Source organism: Nannobrachium achirus (assembly GCF_963921795.1).
Source record: "Nannobrachium achirus genome assembly, chromosome: 9".
Classification (NCBI taxonomy): Eukaryota; Metazoa; Chordata; class Actinopteri; order Myctophiformes; family Myctophidae; genus Nannobrachium; species Nannobrachium achirus.
Window position 1 is genome coordinate 29,408,558 of NC_137818.1, and position 16,797 is coordinate 29,425,354.

General features: G+C 42.7%; 1 protein-coding gene across 3 annotated transcripts in view; it reads right to left on the reverse strand.

The window, feature by feature from the left end:
• The window catches only part of rerea (arginine-glutamic acid dipeptide (RE) repeats a), a 125,733-nt gene extending 109,715 nt beyond the window's left edge, over positions 1 to 16,018 (reverse strand). The window contains exon 1 of one of the 3 annotated variants that reach the window (XM_080733523.1): positions 15,708 to 16,018. The gene's annotated coding sequence lies outside the window, so the exon portion shown is untranslated. The remainder of the gene's footprint in view (positions 1 to 15,707) is intronic. The other 2 variants (XM_080733525.1, XM_080733524.1) reach the window with 2 other exon arrangements.
• Positions 16,019 to 16,797: the final 779 nt, after the last annotated feature.

The following is a 16,797-nucleotide window of genomic DNA, read 5'->3' on the forward strand; positions in this document are numbered from 1 at the left end:
GAGAAGAAAATGCTATTTTTAGGCATTCATCTAACACAGTTTTGTCAAGAAATGCTAGCTGTTTACAGAAAACATTCGCAGTAGGTCTGAGAACAATGGTGTGATGGCTGGGAGACCGGTTTCTAAGCGATGTACAGTACCGATCCGCAGATTAACTCTGTTCGTTCATGTGTGAAATGGAGACTTGATCCCTAACTGATAGCGTTCTATGCCTCCAGCAAACACTGTCTGCATATCTTTTTTTCCATCATTTTATAACGGCTAACAACTGTAATGTATTTGATTAGATGGTATGTGGTTTCGCTGTGCAACAACAATGCGGCAGTAAAAATACCTAGCAACTCAAATAACATAGCTCCAGCGAGGGATAGGCCTTGTCGGGCCTTTTTTAAACTGAAGATGAACCAAGCCAGACACTTGGCTCGGTTGCAGCAAATAAGCTTCAGAAATTCTTGGAATGTTAATGTCAAGCTTTTAACCATGACAATCTTGCTGAATTGTACTCCACCCAGTTGGATGTGGGAATTAATGACAACAAAAGTTTCCCAGAACACAAGCTGCACAACCTCTGGGGTTAATATAATTTTCACATGTAAACAAAATGTCACCTTTACGGCCACCCCTCCCTAATATATGGGAAACTGAGAAGTGAATATAAAAAGAGACCCTGACGTAGTGCTGGGTCGTATCGGAGTCCTCCAAACCGTTTAACACCACCCCATTACCACAATGTTATGCCACACAATCGTTGAGTAATCCCCTGCCTCCATTGTGTTTAAGCACACCATATGCTACGCTCATGCATAGGAAATCAGCCTCCAGTGTCTCTGCCATCGCAACAGCACAGCACAGCACGCTCTGTGGAAATCTAGGGAGGCAGGTTTGTGGCGCTACAGCCTTGTTAAAATAGAGCTTGCCGATGCATCTGCAAACCTTATAAAACGTCACTGAGAACATATTCACCACAGTGCTGCATTCATCCGGGTGTATATGCACATGTCAATCTAGAAATGTGTAGGCCATTGACACGCACACGCACGCACACACAAAACTGCTTCTGCTACTAAGCAACCGTATAGGTCCAGGTCCAACAACTATATGCTCAGCCAATAAATGGCTGGAGTGTAATGTGTCTTGACCTTCTCCTATCTTTCTTTCAGCAGCTCCTTACATATATTGCCGTCTCTCCTCATATATCACTCTGGAAAATGGCGCCCTTCACCCTGCACCCTCCTGTCCCCTCCTTAAAAGGCTGAAGGGACATCTTTGCCTGCTGTACTAAACTGACAGCCGTGGCCTCTTCTTCACAGAGCATAGAGAAGAGACGAGCGAGGAGGGAGAGCGGGACAAGGCTTATAGAGGGAAATGCCGTGATGAATAATTATGTTTCATAATACGCCCCAACCCCCCTGCTTTATTAGCATCAAACAATAATTAATGGGGAACACGGGGGGCACTGGAGAGTCTGCTATTCGCTTTCTAGAACAAGAGGGTCAATATGCCCTTCAACCCGGTTCTCTCTGCTCACCATCAAAGCGGGAGACACCTCATCCCTCTAAAAACACGCTCTTAGCTTATTTATGATGCCAGTTGCTCTGCTGGAGGAAGAGGCAGTGTTCCTGCTACACTCAGCAAAACTAGCCCGGATCACTTTACGCAGCAGTTTGCCCCTTCCATCTCCTCACCCATTCTCAGCAGGCCAGCCCAACAATTCAATAATGAATATGAAATCCCTCCTAATTGATGTCTATGGGAGTCAGAGCAGCCGAAAATATGGGCTATTGGACACGGGCTTGACTTGATTAAGTTTTTGTTTCACGTCAAAAAAAATAATCTCTGATCAGCAGTAGCAAAGCCGGTCCTGATCGAATTAGCTTTGCACTAAGAGCTCCATTGATCTTGGCACTCATCTGGGCAGATGAGGCCGGGGAAGGCAGCTGGTAATCCAATAGCTGGGATGGGGAAGTGCCTCAAGGACTCTGCTGTGTTTACCCACCTACTTCCTAGGCAGAAAAGACGACGCAATGTTAGACACTCAGAGGTCTGATTGGAAGCCATGGGGGCCTGAGCTCCAGTTGAAATGAGTACGATCCACTGGGGGAGCAAGAAGCTAGGTGCTTGAAAAGCATAAAGTAATTGCTTCTGCCACAGCTATCATGTAATGAGTAAAGAGGATGAATCAAGCGTTGAGTCTACAACGGTATTTAAACAAGCTGTGTGCAGTAACACCCCTGCCCTGATATAGTGTTCACTTTACAATGCTTGCCAAACAACAAAAGTAAAAGGCTAAATAAAAAGCCTGTATTCCGTTTAAGGGTCCTATTCAGTCAGTCAGAGAGCACGGTAAGGGAGGAGAATAAAAAGAAATCAACCCAGCTACTTGACTAACTGACTTATTGATCTTGATAAACTACGCTGTAATAAGATGTTATTGCACAGCACTGACATTTAGGTCTTCTACCTTTGCAGCATGATGGCTTCATTGCAGCAGGCATTGATGCAAGCCTTCACAATCAATTTTGCATGACATAAATGACATAAAACAAGAACCCACAGGGTGGAGGAGCGTGGGGAAATGAAATAGAGCACAGCTAAGGTAGTAGAGGGTAAATTTACAGCTGTTTTGCTTGGGGGATGCAGTCCAAGCAAGCTACGTCTGTCTGGATAGTGTTGGCTGTCGTGCATCTACCATAGTGCTCTTGCACAGCCCTCGGTCGCTCAACACTCATGCATGCGCACACACATGAATACACACATCAAGGATTCATGAGCAAACGTTCGATAACAGAAGTGCATTTTTCTCTCTCGCTCTCATCACTGCAGGAAAAAAAGTGAGAACTCATCCGCGCACGCACGCACGCACACACGCACACACACACACACACACACACACACACACACACACACACACACACACACACACACACACACACACACACACACACACACACACACACACACACACACACACACACACACACACACACACACACACACACACACACACACACACACACACACACACACACACACACACACACTCTAATAACCTTGGGCTGTCTACCAATGCCATTACTTTATAGAACAGTATGGGATCTTATAAATAGAAGCTCCATTTCTCACAAGCAGTCAGTTACAGCTCTATTTCAGCCAACGCATCATTAAATATTTATCTAGGCAGAGTGGTGGATCATACAGAGGTGATAAGCATTAAAGACGAAAAATCAAAATCTGGGGCTTTTTCAGGCCGCTAACCCACCCACCCTCCCACCCACAAACCCACAACAAAGGCCCATTTATTCAAAAGGATTATCTACAAGTGTTCCTTTAATCAGCGCGAGGCAGAACTGTACAGAGCCCTCCACAACAATCCCAGAGGAATACCTTTCTCTGTGAAGCCCTATCAGGCAGAGGATCTCCACCAATTGGGGGGGAGGGAGGGAGAGAGAGAGAGAGAGAGAGAGAGAGAGAGAGAGAGAGAGAGAGAGAGAGAAAGATTGTGTTTAGTGAGTGAGAGTGTTTTTGAGGACCACAATGATGTACCACTACCTTGTTATAATGCCCTCCCCAAACCACATCAGAACAAAGAACTCCATTTTGCAGTGGAGTTACGATGGCAGGGGGATACCCGCGAGGTCTCTCATCGCCTCTCCGCTCTGTGTCCTCCTGGTTTCTGTTCTCTTTTTTTCAGCTCGCTGCCTCGTTATTGCTCGCTAGATAAACCAGTGTTGCGGGTGGCTGGGTAGTGGGTACACAGTGGAATCTTCAGTGTTAATTTTAACTGAGTGTGCGCTCTCAAGAGTTACAAATGGTCAAATTAAGAACACTGAGGATTATACTGTGTACGCTATAGCAACCAGTGTGTTGGTGGAGCGCCAAAGCTGACAGTCTGTAGGAGGGATTGGGAGCATTATAGATCACTAGCAGACAGATGTCCAATCTTGCCCTGACGCTGACTCACATACCAACCCTGAAAACCAAACGGCTTGCTGGCGGAATCTAAGCTGCTCTTTTTCAGCACAATAGCGTCGGCTCGCATAAACACAGCAGAGCACAATGCATTGTATAGGCCTGGGCTCTAAGGTTCCACTGTTATTTTCCTCAGTCCAATATATCATACGATGCCTTTTGTACCATATGTGCAACGGCTGCTAAGAGCTGACTCTTTTCCCCTTGAAGTTTTATTTAAAGCTTGTTGATACAGTAGTTAATTATCTAGTGTAATAACAAATTATTTACATGGATTTTGAATGCATAACAACTAACAAGGTATGATGAATTGTTAGAGTATTTCAAGCAGTATTACTACTACTACTAGAGTGGTCAGTAAATTGCTGTTAAATAGGAAAAAAACAACTAGAAAGATGTGTGGTTGCCGTGACGCGAGTCACACTTGCAAATTAATTCCGTCTTACCATTTGAATTTTCCCCATTCAAGTCAATGGAGAAAATATATTATATTTTATAATAAAATTAAACTATACAACGTATCTCTAAGCAAAATGCAAGCACCCGATGAAGCCGGTCAATTTTACATATGGCCCAAGTGCGTGCTGCCAAAACTGTGAGAGGAGTAGCGTGGCAAAATAAATTTATACGGAAATAAAGTCGGCCAAGTACTATAATGTCTGGTTGCCCTGATAGGGACCTGATAGAGACCAATAATCATGCCATGTCTAGAATGAGAAGCACGTGAGCACTGAGCAGACAGTGGAAACAGATTCCTTTTAGGTCACAGAGTTTGTTTCCATTAATTATGGATCCGAATCTTTGAGAGAGAGAGGAAAACATTGGTTCAGGCCCAGGGCTTGACATTAACTTTTTGAGGCACTTGTCCTTTGGACAAATACATTTCCCATTCACTTGTCTGGGCACAAAGGATGAAAATGAGACATTTCACAGTCATTTATAAACTTAAATGCATGCATAGGAGTCAGACATTGAAATAGAATAAATAAAAAGGACAGTTAACGACCCCCCATGCTCCCTCCTAGCCTGGGGCCAGCCTATATACTAATGCAACTAACTGCAGTATAACTCCTTGTTTTAACATGTGTGGGGATGATGTCTAGCTGTAGCTAGGCTAGCTCCCTCCACCCTCAACTCCATAGTATGGGCAGTCCATAGTCTGCATACAGCACAAAGCTACTAGAAGCGTCACAGAAAAAGTGAAACCAATATTTATTACTTGTCCCGGACAACAGGACAAGTCTTAATGTCAAGCCCTGTGGTTGATATAATTAAGCCTATGGGCCTACCTGTTCCAAAATATTGTAATCGGCCAAGCCTTGAAAAGTCCACATGGACTTTTGCCAAATCCTACAATCAGTAATTACAGCCAAGCCGTATCCGGTAGATTCATAATCTTTGATACAGTGTTTGAACCTAACTTACTTTTGTGAGAAAACGTATATATCAAAATGTTGTTCACTCATTTACAACAATAAACATAATTATTGCTGATCTTTGGCCAATCACAAGATCACAACGACGTATGCAGTCGCATGCCAGTGCTGCAGTACCAAGTTCAGGTTGTCATTTATTAATTTGGTGAGTTTAAACCTCCCACAACAGAAATGTGTTCCTTAACGTTTTTCGTATTTTTCCTCAGTGATGTCAAGAAAACGTATTTGCTCCTACTCGGCTAAAGGCTGTCCTGAATAAATGTATTGTTTTTTCATCATTTAACTCAAAACTGGATCCAATTGATACATTATTTTAGCTTTTGGGAATTTAGAAATGGATTAAAAGGCCCAAAGCTGTGGACACCATAGTGGTGATAACAACCAGGTACAAAACACTGTACCAATACTACGCTCTATCAACCCAGGGCATGACATTAAGGGCTTGTCCACAATGTCCAGTTGTCCGGGACACTAATAAATCTACTTGTCTGTTGGACAAGTAGCTCTTGGTTTCACATTTTCTGTGACGCTCCTATCAGCTTTCCGCTGTATGCAGACCGATATACTATGGAATGGAGGGGGTTAAGGGGGGTCTTATTTATTTGTCAAATAAAAAACAGAAAAATAAATGACTGTGAAATGGCTCATTTGTATCCGGACAAGTGACTTTTGTGCCTGGACAAGTGAATGGGAAAGTTACCGTGCCTTTCCTCTCAGTAAAGAAGCCTAGTCTGAAATGTACAATGGAAATGGTCTCTACCATATGTAATTGTACATTTTGTGCCATTACAGTCTTGTACGTGTACAGTTATTGAGTAGTGAGGAATTAAGACACTGAATTTTATGTAATTTAAAAATGCATGCTTGTTGGAAAAAGCTAAATTGAGTTTGATGATGCAAAAATACTATATAATACAGTAACTTTATCACAGCTGACAAATATTTAGGCAAAATGATCTTTTAAATTCATGTGAAATGTTTGTTATGCTTATATGGTGTTTTTCCATACATTGAGACACACAATATGTATCGAACAAGCTATAAATAAAGGCTTATATTACAAAATAGAAAAAAGAGGTCCAAGATGGCAGATTGTTCCCTGCAATAATTTACTAATTTATGTTCATAACATCTGAGTGACAAAATAATTTATCACATAATAATTAGGACTATGGTTTCAGCCATTAGCATCCTATAGCCTGATCAGTTAAAGCCTTCCAGTAGAAAGCAAATGGGAACCAATTCTGAAGTGCGTGATTGAGTGTGACATCAGACTTGGGCAACCCAAGAGATTTGAGGTTTGGATGAATGCATAAACATTAAATTAATATTGCACATGTGTTAAATGCTGCCAGAGAGCAGATGACTGGCAGTGCATTGCCAGGAGAAGGCATCATTGTCTAGCGTGAATAAATTGTGTTTCTCCGCTGCACTAAACAAGTGTCATGCTCCAGTACTCCAGTAAACAGAATCAAACACTTTCAGCATCTGTTGTCTTTAACTCGCCCTTTGTTTTCTGGCTTGTGCTGTGGTAGTTAATGATTTCCTCAAGATCCCCGTTTTCAACGTGATTTGCATGTCTGAAATGCTTTACCGAGCACAGCAGAGCACTGCGTACAAAGAGATGCCGTTGTCCATTCGAATCCAAACAACGTTCAGCGTTGTGTGCAGCCCTGAGATCTGGTTTCGTTGAGGAGGTTGATCGAGGCAAAACAGACAAGGTAACAGCACTCCGCCTTTCACTTCCCTCTTGTTTACATATCTGGATTGTGCAGTCATCTCTTCCAGAGAAGGCACCGCCAGCAAAAACAATTACCCCCACCCGCGCACAAGCCTCTCACTCATTGCCTCTGCCCTGCTTGACAATGAATCCCATTAGATCCTTCTCCGAATTAACACTAGTTAACTTAAAACACTGACACGCATCAAGCCAAGTCATTAGCCTGTCTTTTAGCAGAAAAAAACTGGAATGATTTGCCGGTTCAAAGAGATCATCTCCCTACACGCAGCCTAGGGCAGCCCTTCCTGTCTACCTCATTATTTTTAGAAGAACAAGGCCACTGATGAATCTAGTTGGATTAAATGGAAGGTGCTTTCATTACGACCAGGCTTATGTGTGGCATGGGAGCAGAGTAGAGTACTTAAAGCCTCCTTACAGAAAACAAGAGAAGTGCAGTAGCTAGCCCACACAGTGGGCTAATAAACAGACAAATCTCACTCAACTAAGCTGTAATATCAAAGTGGAATTGTTCAGCTGCCCCACTCCCACACAGACCCACTGACTGCAGAGAGAAAAGTCTATCACTTTATTTTGTGGATACTAGCACAGGTGAAAATCACCTTGAGTGATAAAGACATTCATGGCCGTTTAGAAATTGATTGATTGAATACTTTTAGTCAGTACGACATTAAGACTAAAAGGATATCACAAAATAGTCCTAGGGACTTGTTGCAATTGTGGTCCTATGTATTCAATTCATCAACATAGCATAAGAATGAACACAATAATACATGACATCAAGAAAAAAAGAGGTTCTCCAGATGCGATATAGCCTGAAATGCTCCACTGCTTCAATAAGACATGGAATGAGAGTGTCAGTGTTTTCCCGTTTATGTTGCCAGGGCGACAAATGAAAAGCAGAGTTACCCACACAACTAATCAAATAAGTGAGTGACAAAAAGTCAATATTTTCTCATTGTGTGGACAAGCAATATATCTGCACAGTAACAGGCTATGCTTAGGGGATTAGGAGCACTATTCTCAGAGCATTATTCGCCTAATGTGTCAATAATCTGGCTCTGCCTGGCTTTTAAAGCCAGTGTCAATAAAGTAGTAGCATGAAAAAAGGCCATTACGCAGTACTGACTAAATCACCAATGCACTAGTTATAGTCTAGTGATGATGTGTTCAACAATAAAACATTCCACCTCATCCTGTAATGTTTGAAAGCCAACAAAATAAGACAAGACTACCAGTGGTGTGTTCTAGACTTTTTTTGAGTGCATTATACTCTATGCATAATCTATGATCCGTGGCTATTTGTGTGGCCAGGGCAGACGCCAGTGCATAATGCCTATCAAATACGCTACTTTGAAAGGTTCACGAGGGCAGACACTTTTCATATTTGTATTTCCAACAGCAGACGCCGTATACGTGCGTTACAGGTAGAACACAGCACTGAAGACTACAACTAAATATGAATGTGTTGAGATCAAAAGGAAAAGGGGAAGGAAGCCAAAGACAGAAGAACACATTTACCAAGATGTTAGAAAAGCAAATGGATATATCGATATATATCGATATCTAGTCTAGTATGAATACAGCATTAGGCACTTCAGAGAATTCAGATGGTAACCCTATTGCTTTAGTTCCTTAGGGCTGATTTTCTCATTTTAAAAAACATCTCATTTGACAACACAGACAAATAGCCTGCTTTTGATTACATCCTTGACTAAATAGTACCCTAAATGCAAAGTGGGGCAAACGTCATTCCTCACAACCAGCTTAATATAAGCAAGATCAATGAGTAAATTTATCAGCAAATATTACCATTCGCTGCCTGGCAAGTAATCATTAAGGAATGGCACTGATGCATTATTCATTGGCTAATGTATAATTCAGACGTAACAGCAGATTCTATGCATAAATAAAGCTGTGATACATTTATGCACATTAAATGTTTACTCGCTAAAATAGGATATGACAGCGCAGCATGCATGCTTCGGATTGCTTCCCAATCCCCACTGCTGTCACTTGATTATTTGTTTCCATTCCTGATGATGCAGGAACAATCGGTGGACTCTGGAATGTAGCGCCTGACAGCCTACTCATCATCCAGTCCACACTAAATGGACACGGACAACTGATAGCCAGCATCGCTAACTACTATATACATAATGTTGTGGAAAAAAACAAATGATGTATTTGGGTGTGGTTGGATACTAAAACTTACCCATGCCGGCTTTGTTGTAATAAGGAAATGAAAATGAAGGCTGGGCAATAAAACTGTTACATTACAGCGCTTACGATGCACGGCATTTCATTTTCTGGCACGCCCCTTCAACGCATATTTCACAGTTTATGTACTGTCACTCTATCTCCCTCGCACTTCTGGGATAAAGATCAGTGGTGTTTAAATTTCATAGCGGGATTGTAGAGGTGCAGTTGGCCTGAGCTCTCCCCACCAGTGTAAAACAACGGTGTCAGAGGGGTAGTCAAACAGTGAGGACACGGAGGCGTTGAGGACATCCAGGCTCCTCCATCTGACAGAGCTCTGAGCAGGCAAAGCAGGGGGGCCTGTGGGGACCGCCATCCCACTTTATGACCATGCACTGAATTAACAAGGCCAGATGTCCCCCCCCCCCTCCCACTTAACATGTGTGAAAGTGCCCTCCGACGGGCTCAGCTGCCAGGGTGTACAGACAGAGAGAGAGAGAGAGAGAGAGAGAAGGGCGGGGGACAGATAGGCTTATTTTCAATTATCCCAATTTCCCACTATTCGTTGGCTCTTGAGGTTTGTTAATTAAACATAAGGAGTAGTTTGTATATGTACACAAGTTAGTATTAGATGGAATTTTCTATGATAAATCAAAGCACCTCTTCACTCCATTAACCCCCCACCCCAGGCGCGCGTGCAAACACACACACCAACTCGCACGCATGCACTCACACAGCCTCCTTAGCTGCCTACCAGTTTCATTTTAGAATACCTACAGACCCTAAATGAATCACTGAGCCAAGACTGTCTACTAGGCCCACAGGTTAATTACTGACAATGTGACAAGCCATCCCAGGTCCTCTATTTAGAAACCAAAAAACATCCTGAAGAATCAACTTTATAATGAAAAAAAGAACTGACAGATTTAACATTGGTCCTCAAAACCCAGAGTCTGGCTTAGGATAGGGGGGATGAAAATTGCTTCAACAATGCCACGGAAGCCATGACTTCTCATTGATTTTCCGCCTGCCTTTATGACCAGACTGCTCTCAGATTTCTGTATTGTGGGGGTGAGAGATGGGTGGCTGAATGTGAGCTGCACCTTTGAAGGGGTGAGAACCGTGCATTGAGCTGGTAAAAAAGCCTAGGGTTTTAAATTCATCTACCCTGAATGGTGTGCCCGAGTTGATCTGGTGGATCAGACTGAAGTGTCTTGTGAAAGGTCTTTCTGCCATAGGTCAAACAAACCCCATCCATTGTCATTCATATTGCTTATTAATAATGCAAAGATTTCTTTATTATTACATTGTAATTCATTTGAAATACTCAGAACAAAATTGGAGGCCGCCAACATGACATCAACTACAAACTGCCTATCTATGAATCTGAATGAATTACATCATTCCGTTAAAATACAGGGCGGGGGGAACACAAAAAGACAACTGCTGAATGTTTTTCTCTTTTAGCCAGGTCCACCATCACCAAAACATAGAGAAGAGAGTGGGGGGAAATGGGGCCACAACACACCAACATGGAGCAATTCCACTGAGGGCCATCATGCGAGTAGATTGAATAACATTTTTCCAGTGCCCTGTCAAACATTCAGCTGCAACGAGACAGCAGTTACAACCCCACCATCTATGAAGCTTCTCCCTGTCAGGAGAGAAGCAGTCTCTTTGATCCAGCATTCGCCCCACAGATTCCTCTGAGGTGAGACTTATACATGCCTGTGTGTGAATGTGTGCGTGTGCGCGCGTGCGTGCGTGCATGTGTGTGTGTGATAAAGCTTGCTAGCATTCTGAACCCGCTTAGTGGCGAGACTTGTTTGTGATGGGAGGTGACTCACACACAGCTACTATTGCCTCCCAGGATTTTACATGAATCGACAACACAGACGGCGTACTCATGAGCCAGATCAAATTACACATCGGATTTCCTTTCCCACAAACATGGGGCACAGCCTACTGCAAATGAAGATGATGTGCCACGATAGGGAGAAGCATAATGGGGAAGGATACATAATTAAAATGTAGGTTTCCATCTTTTTCTCCATCTGCCAGTGTGGTTACATAGCAAAACGCTCAAGTGCTCAATGCCCTCTTACAAATCCCTCACTGCAGCTCAACTCCAGCTCCTCTTGTGTACAACTCCATTAAGAGGATGGACCACTTCCGCTCCAACTCAATTTACTGCAGAAAACTAAATGGATGCCCTACGTCTGGGGGTGATATCTCCCAATTAAAAATGTTTTATTTTCACAGAGATGAGATTCAGAGCAAAACAAAAGCAAAAACCATATAAGCCTAACCACTATTACACTGATCACCATTGGGGGTCATGGGGGGGGGGTCCCCAGCTAAAATAGTTGATGTAAGCACAAGTGAGAACACTTGCTGGGCATTGCTGCCTGACACACTTCCGACCATGCCATGTAGCATTACAATCATTGGCTATTCAAAAATATATATCAAAAATGTTTGGAAACTTTTGAATAATTCTGGGGTCCCTGGAGCAAAACAATTTCAGAAGGGGGTCTGCGTCCAAATACCAATTTGGCGGTTCTTGGCACAAAAAAAGTCTGAGATCTAGTAGTGCCCTAAAAGGATCTAACACAAAGACATCGGCGCGATGGGCCGTCAGTTGTAGTGAAGCGTTGCTCGCAGTTCGACAGTCGATAGCAGTGGGGTGGCAGAGACAGGGCAGAGCTCTATGGTTGGCTGTTTAGCCTTGCAAGCAGAGGTAGCTTAGGCTAGTTTGTCTGCTTATCGCATAGGGTAGACTGTATGGTATGTCACTGCATAGTGCTGAGTGTTTGCTCAAAAGGTTTGAGTGTTTGTGTAACCCTCATTTAAACAGCAAAAGATGGTAAAAAGTGTACATTCAGCTGTCAGACCATCTCTGAACGCACACATCAATTAATACTAAGTGTATAAGCTGATATTTGACCTTCCTTGCTTTTCTCTAAGGCAAAGTCCTTATAAGGGTCTGTTTGACTGATCGAATACTTTATTAACAGTTTGCAAACAGTACAGCAAGTACAATTCATGGGTTGCATTTGAAGTCCTAAACGGCCATGTTGAGGACCAACACAGGTGTTTCAATTTGTCTGATAGGCATGGAACTAATGTTCTACGCCAATCAGAACACCTGTGTTTTTCCTCAACATGGCCGGTGTAGGACTACAAATGCAACCCATGAATTACATGAGCAATGCTAAAAGGATCAAAACAAAAAGCCTTAATGGCTTGTTTCCATTGTAACCTATGTATCCAATAAAGACATACAAGACAATACAAATCACCATCAATACCACAATACATCAATATTGCAAAAACCTACTGAGGCAACCAGTGCTATTCTAATATAGGTTTCACTTTGTGCTCATTCTCCAACTAAATCATGGCACAATGGATATATTATACAGGGCAGATAGATTTACCATTTTATCAATTGAAAATGATGATTATGAGGATGAAACTTCTACTTGAACAGAAATGACAGGCTGATGTACCATTTTTTAGTAATCATTCTATATATTTACCAAAATAATCTAAATACAGTTTAGTAAAGGTGTGCCTTGCTATGCAGTGTGCAGCTATCTTTATTGCTAATTCCTCAAATTATTTAGCACACACGTTCATGTGTTTCATGTGTTGAACACATGAACATGTGCATGCTAAAAAAAATAAGCCATATTATCCACACTAGAGGGGGAGGGGGGTTACTGTCCTGTATGTAGCAAGTGGCTAGGTCACCGTTTCCACTAACCTGCATGTCAACCATCAAAAGCCTCAATGCCTCATGATTAGAGTGCTCCAACTCCCCCCTCCCCCTCTTAAACCAGTCAGCAATGTATGAAAACTAAGAAAGGATCTGGGGGTTCTCCTCCCTTAACATTTTTACACTCCATTTGTTAATGATAACTAAATCAAAAGATAAGAAGCAACGCATGAATGCAATGAGGCTGTATCACTCCTCATCAGATATTAAGAGAATCCCAATGAAAAGCCTTCCATTTTGCAGTTCAAGAAAGTGCTAATCTGGTAGTCATTCGTTCTGGCCCTGGGTACCTTTCAACTCAATGACAGTGCAAACAAAGGGGCTGCCATGGCCACTACCACCGCAGACATTAAAAACAACAATTAACGTTTGCATTGGCCTGGTGCATGCTATTTAACTAAATCAAATGAGTGTACACATAACCAGGCCCCTTTCGTGTGATTCTGGGGGCCTGAAATGTCCTTTTTAACCACCCCCCTCATCCATTATCAGGAGGAGTCCTTGTGCCATGCATTAGCCGAGGCAGTGTCATCCCACTCAAGTGGATTAATCACATCTGAATCATTAAGCTAGAGGTCACTTCTCAGTTAGCAGGGGACAGAAAATATGCCAAAAGAAGCTAGGCATGGCGAAGATTAGCTCCTGACAATTAGCAGAGCAACATCTGAATCTGTGTAATAGCTCATTGAGAATTAAAGTAGTGACGGACTGTGTGAGGAGGAGGATTTGGCAAGAAGTAGTTTTTATTTGACAGATGAGGGTAATCACTTACAAGAGAGGGGGGGGGGGTCTTCCCCTCTTGATTTGAACCTAATTTCAGGAATACATCAATCTTTATACGCGATTATGTATACTGTATGTATACTGAATGTATGTACTGTATGTATGCATGTGACGAATATCCCAAGTAGCGCAGAGATTCAACAACAGACCGTGGTCACTGTCATGTGAATATTCACCATGTCCAATTTTACAGCAATTTAAGTAAACAAATACCCCCCCTATACCACTATAACCGGAAAACATTACAGATAAGCCGCCTGCGAGACAAATAACTGTAGTCTGCTTTCAAATCCCAAACTGGCCCCGCCCCCAACCCTTGCTCTTTTTAACATCAGGCAGGCACACACACCATTCCACCACAGTGTGTGTGTGTGTGTGTGTGTGTGTGTGTGTGTGTGTGTGTGTGTGTGTGTGTGTGTGTGTGTGATGGCTGCATGTGCTCAGGCCAGAGTTCATAGCCTCTGGGGCGCAGAAGAGGGAAGTCGAGTTAATTTGGTGGTACTTCAACAGTTTGAAACTAGTACAGTGAGTCTCCCTTGCAGACCCCCCCCCCCCCCATACACACACACACAACTTTTTAATACCACTTTATGACACAAGCTAGGCTATAAAACCAACAGCCTATCCTTTATGTGAAACTTGGGGGAATTCCCCCCAAATGTAAGCGTGACTAACTCATCAAGAGCCTTCTCGATTTTTTCTTTTCCTGTCTGAAACACTTTTCCTCAAGGCTGACAACACACACACACACACACACACACACACACACACACACACACACACACACACACACACACACACACACACACACACACAGTTGTAACAGTGTAACGAAACCACAGTGACAGTGGTTTGCAAATGCAATGCACAAACGTGGCGTTTAAAACCCACCTCGTCCAGTTCATTAATCTTCTCACGTTAGCTAAAACAATTAAGTCGTTGAAAACATTTCTTGGGAGACTCGCTAGGTCATGAAGGTCTGTGTTACACATAACACTGCACAGTGTGCACACACACACACAGACAGACAGACAGACAGACAGACAGCCCAGCCAAGTTGTACAACAATGCAGAAAACTTTCAGCTCGCCAGAGCTCTCCAAAAATATGTCACTTGACTTTGAGGTCACACGCGTATCCCCTTCTGAGCGTTATCTGTTCTAAATGACAGTGTTGGAAAAAGTACTCTTTCCTTTTTACTTAGGTAAAAGTATCAACACTGCAACTCTGTTACAAGTAAAAGTCCGGAATTCAAAATGTACTTGAGTAAAAGTACTTAAAATGTACTTAAGTACCAAAAGTAAAAGTACAAAATGTTTTAAATGAGCAGATCTACAAGCTCACAACGCCTCGCGACGCGGTGTGAGCTTGTAGATCGGTTATTTTCAAATATAGTATAAAACAGGGCTAAAGTGGTTATTGTATGTTTTAAAACATTATAATCTATATCTGCAAAGTAACTAGTAACTAACGTTTTCTTATAAATGTAGCGGAGTAAAAGTACAACATTTGTATCCGAGATGCAGTGGAGTAGAAGTAAAAGTATTGGAAACTGGAAATACTCAAGCAAAGTACAGTACAAATACCTCAACATTGTAATTGAGTGCGGTACTTGAGTAAATGTACTTAGTTACTTTGCACCGCTGCTAAACGATCACGCGTTTCGCTTTAAAGTGTAAAACGTAACTTGTGCCATAATCATCTCCACTGTCGACATTCCATCTCTTTATCCCCCACACACACTGCTGCCCCCCTCCTCCTCCCAATCTTTTTTTTTTTTTTTTTGGTATTCAACTACTCACCCGCCAGTCTGGTGTTTTCAAGAGATCCAAAGACCCGCTGCAAACTTCAAAACAATCCTTGCCCGGAATGACCCATCGAACTTTTTAGTCCTCCTTGGGCCAGATCCAACAGAACCCGGGGGGAGGACGGTTGAATGGACGATCCGAACACTTTATCCTTTATAAAAGCCGCTGCTCGCACAGAGGCATAGAGACAAGCACTTGCCTCAACAAAAGACGCGTTTCACTTTACTAATATATTCACGTACAAATCACCAAAGGCACTCTTCTCCCCCCGAAAACACACACGGCCGCTGCTATTCCATTTCGCAGTATTGTTGTTGCTCCCCGATAGTGTCCACATTACAAAAAAAAGTACACACACACACACACGCAAGCGCTCTAGTTGGAAGGATAGGAAATCAGTGAGTTCGCCGTTTACAGGCTCCGCTTCCCTTTTCCACACACACACTCACACTCACACACACACACACACACACACACACACACACACACACACACACACTCACACACACACACACACACACCCCATACACACACGCTCTCTCACACACACGCGTTCTCCCCCTCTCTCTCTCTCTCTCTCTCTCTCTCTCTCGCTCTCTCATATGCACACACTCCACGTTCAGCCGATCACTCCCTGCGTCTATGTTGTAACCCCCCTTCAGCTGTTCAACAGACGCATCCACATGGCTGACCTACTCTTTCTTTATCCAGACACTAGTGAAGGAGAATTACCCCCCCCCCCCCAAAAAAAAAAAAAAAACGCGAGCGAAACAAAAACATGGACTGGATTCAAATTATCGTCGGGACAAAGGGAGCAGGCAGTGGGCTCCTGATTGATGGAAACCCACGAGGGGAATGAGGTGTTTTGTAACTGCACCAGGACGAGTCATAAACCCATTAAATACATTTATATAAATGTGAATAACATTAAACACCAAACAGATCATGCCAAAGCAATAGTGGCATTTACAGCAAAATAGCTGAAAACAGTACTGTCCACATGTTAATTGTATTTAAAATCTGATTTTGGTAATAATTGGCCAGTGATTCTAAGACAAAACACTATCTTCAGAAAAAAATAAGG